This window comes from Lithobates pipiens, unplaced genomic scaffold (genome assembly GCF_037356315.1).
Source record: "Lithobates pipiens isolate NorthernLeopardFrog02 unplaced genomic scaffold, aLitPip1_a1.2 Scaffold_16, whole genome shotgun sequence".
NCBI classification, from domain to species: domain Eukaryota; kingdom Metazoa; phylum Chordata; class Amphibia; order Anura; family Ranidae; genus Lithobates; species Lithobates pipiens.
The window spans coordinates 127,075,119-127,083,315 of NW_027507748.1; positions in this window are offsets into that span (position 1 = coordinate 127,075,119).

Here is an 8,197-nt window from a genome sequence, read left to right on the forward strand (position 1 = left end):
CAAAAAATAAAAACCCCAGTGGAGATTAAATACCACCAAAAGAAAACTCTGTCTAAAAAAAAAAAAAAAAAAATGCGCAGTTGTCATTCAAAGTGCGATAGCAGATAGTACACTAGCTAAATAATCCCAGTGGATTCTATCAAAAGCCTTCTCTGCGTCTAGTGGCAGAAGCAGAGAAAGTGTCTGTTGCATTTTTGCAAGATGGATAATGTTAATTAGTCGCCCGGTGGCATCTGTGGTCTCCTGCACATTTAGTACCGGTTCACACAGGGGCAACCTGACTTACAGTGTGACTTTGCAAGGCGATTTGGAGGCGACTTCCGCGTGACTTCAGCGTGAATTTGCGCAACTTACAACACAACTTAAAGTTGCCTCCAGGACAGGCGACTTTGGCTGTGGCCAATCACAGAATAATCTGCTCTGTGGGAGGGGGTTGCCTGGGTAAACGTGGGAAGTACCTGTGTAAATTAGTTTCTTATCCTGTAAAGTCGCGTCTATATAGATGGAGATCCGACTTGGAGGCAACGTCCATTGAAATCTATGTGTACAAGTTGCCTAGAAGTCGCCTTGAAGTAGTACAGGAACCTTTTCTGAATTCGGAGCAACTTCAGTAGTGTGCATTAAAACGGCATTCATTCACTTCAAAGGAATTTCTTATGTCCAGCAACTTGGGGCAACTTGAGGTCTGACAGTCAATATTGGAAGAAGAACAGAGGGAGAAGACAGTAGAGAAGAACCGGCAAAAGAGCGGGAAGACAGCGGAAAGACCCGGTTGAGGCAGAAGACAGCAGACAGTGGGAGAAGAACCAGAGAGGGCTAGAAGACATCAGCGGAGTGCGGAGAAGACCCGGAGAGGGGAGAAGAACCGGCAGAGGCAGAAGACATCAGTGGAGGAGGCAGAAAAGGTGGAGGGGAGAAGAAATCGGAAGCTTTGTTAATAAATTACTTTAAAAACCTGTGTACTGCATTTTATTTTTCACACTTTTTTAGGTGAATGGGTAGGGTTATAATGTACCCCATACTCATTCACATAGGGTGGGGGGCTTGGATCTGGGGGCCCTCTTGTTAAAGGGGGCTTACCAAATTCTGATAAGCCCCCCCGTCCACAGACCCCAACAAACAACGACCAGGGTTGTCGGGAAGAGGCCTTTGTCCTCATCAACGTGGGGACAAGGTGCTTTGGGGTGGGGGGAGCAAAAGCACCCACCCCTCCATGTTGAGGGCATGCGGCCTGGTATGGTTCAAGAAGGGGGGGGGCGATCGCTCATCCCCACCCCCTTTCCTCACCTGCTGGCCTGAGTGCTCGGATAAGGGTCCGGTATAGATTTTGGGGGGACCCTACACTGTTTTTTGGTGTGGGGGGTTCCCCTTAAAATCCATGCCAGACTGAAGGGTCTGGTATGGCCTTGGAGGGGGAACCCATACCTTTTTTTTACATTTTGAATGGATTTCTCCCTAAAGATTCATACCAGACACAATGCCTTGCATTGTCGGATCCCCGTTCATTGAAGTCAGAAGGATGTTGGACTTCCAGTCGTAGGGCAAAGTCGGATCCACAGTCATACGACTGTCATGTCGTACCAGTGTGAACCTGGCCTGAGCTGTGGTTGGATCTTTCCCTGGCTTGGGCAGTGTTATAATTAAGGCTTTTAAGGAAGAAGAGGCAGCCGCTGCATTATATATGTAAACCAAATTTGGCGTTAGGATATTTTTAAATGTTTTATAATTCTACCTTGTAAAACCGTCTGAGCCTGGAGATTTGTTCTTTAGTAATTATTCAATGGGGGGGCAGAGCCGGCAGCCAACGGAGATGGCCACATGAAAGAAGAGCTCCTGTAATCCTGGCCAGACAAGCGTCGTTCGCGGAGAACTAAACACCCCCTGAGAGCCACACAAGCGGGGACACATCACCGATCACAATTTCAAACCCCCCTCTGGAGCCCGGAAATTGACGACTTATTTCAATACTGTGGAGGCCCGCTCGTCCAAAGATGCCGCCGGCCGGGAACAGAAACGTTCGTAATCCAGGCACAGCACACCACTCGGATCACATGGCAGTGGAGGCAGCCACACTTCTCCCAGAGAATCCCCAGGCAGCAGCCCTCTCAAAGCAATCCCCAGGATGTCTCCAGCACATAAATATGCAGGTGAGAGGGGACCGGAAAACATGTCAGGGGACTCCACGAGGGAGTTCATTGAATGCATAGATGAGTACCCCACAGTGGGACAACCATTATCAGATAAGATGCTGAAAGATATGCTAGGGTCGCCGAGAGGGTCACTCCATAAAGATATTATGTCCATGATTACCCACATTAGAAAGGATATAGAAGAGCTGGGAGAGAGATTGCACCATGTGGAAGACAAAATGGGGGACTTTGCGGTGGCGCATAATGAACTGGTGGATGCGCATAATGAGGCTGATGATAAACTACTAGCCATTAAATCCAAACTCGCAGATTTGGGAGATCGTTCTAGGACGAACAACATTAAGTTTAGGGGAGTGGCTGAATCTGTTCCTCCTGCTGAACTACGCAACCATATCCAACAAACGATCGTCTCTCTACTGCCTGATGTGTCCAAGAGAGAAATTGCAGTAGACAGAGCACACAGGCTCCCCAAGCCGTCGTTTTTGTCTGAAACAGTACCACGTGACGTAATAGTCTGCATGCATTTCTACCATGTAAAAGAGGTGCTGATGCTGAGAGTTAGGAAAGACCCTAATTTTCTGGACCCCTACAAAGGCATCACACTGGTTGCTGTTCTCTCCAAATACACAATGCAAGCTCGCAGCAAACTAGTCCCGCTCACCAAGCTGTATCAGAATAACGGCATGGTCTACCGATGGGGCTTCCCAGCTAAGCTAATTGTCAACTAGAATATCAAAACCCACACCGTGTTCAAGGTGGAAGCAATGCGCCTGATGGAGATGTGGGGTTTACTGCCTGTCGACCATCAACCTCCCCCAGAGAGCTCCTCCCTGCCAAAGATAGACCCTTTATGGGATACGATCCCTGGCTGAACACTACATTCGAAGCAATGGAAGGGTTTATTATTTTTCTTGAACCCAGAGAACCCTGTGGCTTAGTTGAGCTGTTTCCCCCAGTAAAAAGGAGCCGTTATTACTGCCACGGTTGAACTTTTTAAATGGTTCATTAAGTTCTACTTTTGTTGTTGTTTTTTATTTTCATTTTGTTTGGTTCATGCTGATGCCACCGATGCCGCTCCCATACTTGGGAACACTTCACCACTAAAGCAAATTACCCAATACTCTCTCATCAGGGAAAAGATGAAGATACTTATCACCGTCCGATACCCAGTGACCCCTCCTACCTAACAAATTACATTTCAATTTATTTAATTAAATGCCCACGGCCTTAATAGCCCATTTAAACATAAAGCAATGTGGCAAGAGGCAAGAGCATTAAAGGGAGATGTCATCTGCATACAAGAGACCCACTTCGCTTCTTCTAACCCTCCTAAATACGCGCATAAAATGTTCCCGCAGGTTTTCACAGCAAGCGCAGCAGTTAAAAAAAGCGGAATCCTAATTGCCATAAAGAACTCTGTAGCCTTTAATCTCCAATCACTAATATCGGACCAGAATGGGAGGTACCTCATTGTCAGGGCTGGCTTAGCCCTTCCTTCTCTGGGCTGGCTGCTCAGCTGTCGGCTAATTGTCAGCTCTCATCTCTCTCCACAGTTACCAGCTGTTCCTGATCATGCTCGTCTGACCTGCCTACTTAAAGCTGTCCAGCTCACTTCACCTCTGCCTTCGCCTTGGTCACATCACAAGAAACCATCTCCTGTGGTTCTGTTTAAAGACTGGCTTGCTGACATTCCTTCTGGCTCCTTATCCTGCTTGCTGTTGCTCTACTTGGATCCCTGACTTCTGGCTTGGCTGATTACCCGATCTGGTTATTGAACTCTGGCCTGGCTGACTACTCGATCCGGTTACTGGACTCTGGCTATGCTTTGACTACGCTTTTTATATTTACCTTTTTATTTAATAAACAAGTGTGATTTAATTGTACTTCTGTCTCGGTCTGATTCATTGTTTCTGACACTCATCTTGGTGGGGGATATTAACAATGTTACTTATACCATAGTAAATGTGTATGCGCCCAATACCAATCAAATCGCATTTGTACATAAACTTTTAAGGAAGATTCATCAAGTTTGCAAAAGGACACTCCTCATTTGTGGAGATTTCAATATGATAGTAGACAAACATTTGGATACCACTGCAAAGGCCCATAATCGCTCGACTTTTCAACAAGTCCTGCATAAGGAAGACCTGTACGATGTATGGCGTTGTCTCAATCCTTCAGAGAGGGACTACACATTTTACTCAGCCCCTCACAGGGTGTACACTAGGACTGATCTTTTTCTTACAGACAATCTATTTTTAACCAAGAGGCAAAAATTCATTAAATTCTGTGGTCGGGCCTATTTCTATAGTAGTGGAGGAGACCCACGACTCTAAACCTGTATATATATGTGATGAAACAATGTAAGCCTTTTCTCCCGGTTGCCCTTTAAAAAAGACCTAGAGAGGAAGAACCAAGAATTTTTCTCTACAAAGACCACAACAGGCCTACCCTTTTCGTCGGTCTAGTGTGCCAACAAAGCATTTGTATGAGGCTTACTCATACAGATGGCAGCCAGGGAGAAAAGGTGCAAATCCAGCGAAATGTCTGAATTGTTAAAAATTAAACAGCTAGAGTCTCATCATAAAAACACCTTGGCAACGGATCAGTTACAAGAATTGACAAATCTTAGGAATCGTTTTAAGGCACCAATAGGAACCAACCATGCTAATGCCCTGAGAAGATTAAAGCCTTGCACTATTCTCAAGGGAACAAGGCAGGCAAATTTGTATCTAAGTATCTCAAACAAAGACAAACAAAATCCAAATTGACATCAGTTATAGACCCTGAAACACAAACTAAAGTCTTCCACCCAGAACACATTACCGAGGCCTTTCGTAAATATTATCAAAGCCTCTATAATCTATCCACAGACCCACTGACCCCTCAACCTTCTAAATTATTGATAGACAATTTTCTAGAATCACTGACCCTGCCAAGGATCTCTAAAGAGGAGCAGGAAACATTGAGCTCCCCTATTAGACAAGATGAGATTCTGGCGGTTATCAAAGCCTTGCCAAATAACAAGTCACCGGGTACGGACGGGTTCTCTGCTGAGTATTACAAAACTTTTCAAAATACATTGACCCCTCCATTGCCTCATTCCCCCCTGAGATGCTAAGAGCCACTATAGTAACACTCCCGAAACCAGGAAAAACCCCAGACTGCCCACAGAATTTTCGCCCTATCTCACTACTAAACTCAGATCTCAAGATCTACGTGAAAGTATTAGCAAATATATTAGCAAAAATCACACCGAGTTTGATTAAGCTGGATCAGGTGGGATTTGTCCAGGGTAGACAGGCCCCAGATGGCACCCGACGCATGCTTGATCTCCTTCGCATTGTGGAATTATGGAAAACACCAACAACCTTCCTAGCGCTTGACGCCGAAAAGACGTTTGATAGGGTGCACTGGGGATATCTGCAGGCTTATCTGGACAAGTTCGGAATCCAGGGATTCGCCCAATCGGCCATCTTAGCGTTATATTCAAGTCCCTCAGCGAACATATTTACTTCTAGTGCCCTATCTGTGCCCTTCCATATCTCCAATGGCACTAGGCAGGGGTGTCCCCTGTCTCCCCTCATATTTACTCTTATAATGGAGCCCTTAGCGGAATCAATTAGAGCTAACACCGAAATTTCAGGTATAAAGATAGCGGGGCAACACCTTTTCGCGGATGATGTGGTCCTGACCCTTACCAACCCTGAGTCCTCGCTCAATGCGATATACTCCATAATCAACCGATTTAGTAATATCTCCTACTATAAACTTAACACCACCAAGTCCACTATCTTGCTGATTAATATTTCAAATACAAATTTAGCTTAATTAAAAAGAACATTTCCTTATGTGTGGGAAGGCAGCAAACAAACCTATTTAGGCATAACCCTAACAACCCCCACAGACCACACGTACAAGGTCAATTTCCATCCACTTATACAAACTATTTCCCAAGATACCCAACGAATTGCAAAATATGCATTGAATTGGCTAGGGCGCATAGCAACATTTAAGATGCTAGTACTAGTACCTAAAATCCTTTATCTTTTTATTACAATCCCCACTATAATTCCATCTAATTCTTTTAAAACAATTGACACTATACTTAAAAAATGTATCTGGCAAGGAAAGGTCCCCAAAATTCAATTCAAGTCTAAACTTGAAGGAGGAGTAAGCCTCCCAGTGTTAGGACAATACCATACTGAAACACACATTATTCAGTGGATTTCAGTTGGGGCAAATCGAGAGTTTAGCAATTGCAATTGAGTTTGGGTTAGGTGTGGTAGGGCTACTTTTTGTAGAAATTCATTGCCCAGCTTTGAACTTGGTTGAAAATGATTAGGGTCTTTGTTAAGGTTATATAGCAAGCTATAGTAATGACTAAAAGGGTCTGCTGTATCCTGTGAATAGTATAGTTTGGCTTTGGATGTTGGGTGTATGATAAAAGGAATCTTGGTTTTATGTCTACAGCATTGCTTGTGATGGACTAGAATTTTACCCACCCTGTTGCCACAAGAATAATGTGTCATTTTTAATCTTCTGAATGTCCTGTCAAAGTTTTCTAAGAGAAGGTGTGAAGATCTTGGTGTAAATTGGTTAATTTTTAAGAGATTTTAAGTGATGGTTTTAGCTTGTTTTGGGTATTATCTAGAGCAAAAACGTTGTTTGTGAGATCGATAATTTGTTTCTACCAATGCCTCTTCGCCCATACACCAAATTTAATGAACATTCCCCTTATGAATGCCTTGGGGGCATTCCACAAAACAAATTGGTCACTAACTGAAGCTTCATTATTTTCACAAATTCAGTAGATGTTTTTCCAATTCTAATGCCCCGTTCACACGATCAGAAATTCTACCAGCAAAAGTCGGATGTGAGCTTTTGGTCAGAAATTCCGACTGTGTGTATGCTCCATTGGACTTTTGCTGGAAGAATTCCAGCCAGCAAAAGATTGAGAGCAGATTCTCTATTTTTCAGTCTGAAAAAGTTCTGAACGGAAATTCTGATCATCTGTCCAAATTCTGACATGCAAAATTCCTACACATGCTTGGAAACAATTCGACGCATGCTCAGAAGCATTGAACTTAATTTTCTCGGCTCATTGTAGTGTTGTACATCACCGCGTTCTTGATGGTCGAAAGTTCAGAGAACTTTTGTGTGACTATGTGTATGCAAGCCAAGCTTGAGCGGAATTCCGTCGGAAAAACCATCCAAGTTTTTTCCAACGGAAAATCCGCTCGTGTGTACCGGTCATTACGTGAAGGAAGTTCGGAGAAGATGAAGGTTGACCATGTCATAGTGTTAATGTTCATGAAGCACCCTTGATAAAAGCCACTTATCCAAGAGGTATAAATCAATACGGGAGTACAAGCAATGGGGGGGTGAAAAGAACGTAAAGTCCCTTTCGCTGGCGAGAAAACACCGCCATGGACCTAATAGGTCTTGATTATGGAAAGATGGAGATGAAGGTTTACAGGTGGTGGTTTTATTATTATTATTATTATTGTTTATTATTATTAGATCATTATATTCCATTCGTTTAGATACAGCATTCGATATTTCAGGTAATTCGTAACTTCAGTTAAATTCATACTTGTTACATTCAACAGCCAAATTTGAAAGGAAATTCCAATACCTAGAATTGAATAATTATTATTAGTTAGTTAATTTTTCAGGTTTTTGTATTTTCATTCTTTTAAATTTTAGAATTTTCAAGTTTCTGAAATTTTGAATTTCAGAATTTTCTAACTTCCTAATTTCAAATTTTTTTAATTTCCGAATTTCCCAAAATTTTGAATTTCTGAACTTACGAATTTACGAAATTTTGAATTTCAGAATTCCAATTTTTGAACTTTCGAATTTCCTAAATTTTTCAATCTCTGAAATGTAGAATTTCTGAAATTCCCAATTTCCGAATTTCCAATTTCCGAAATTTAGAATTTTCCAATTTCTGAAATTTTGAATTTCTGCATTCCGAATTTCCAAAATTTAGAATTTTTGGAAATTCGAAATTCAGATATTTGAAAATTCTGAAATTTGAAATT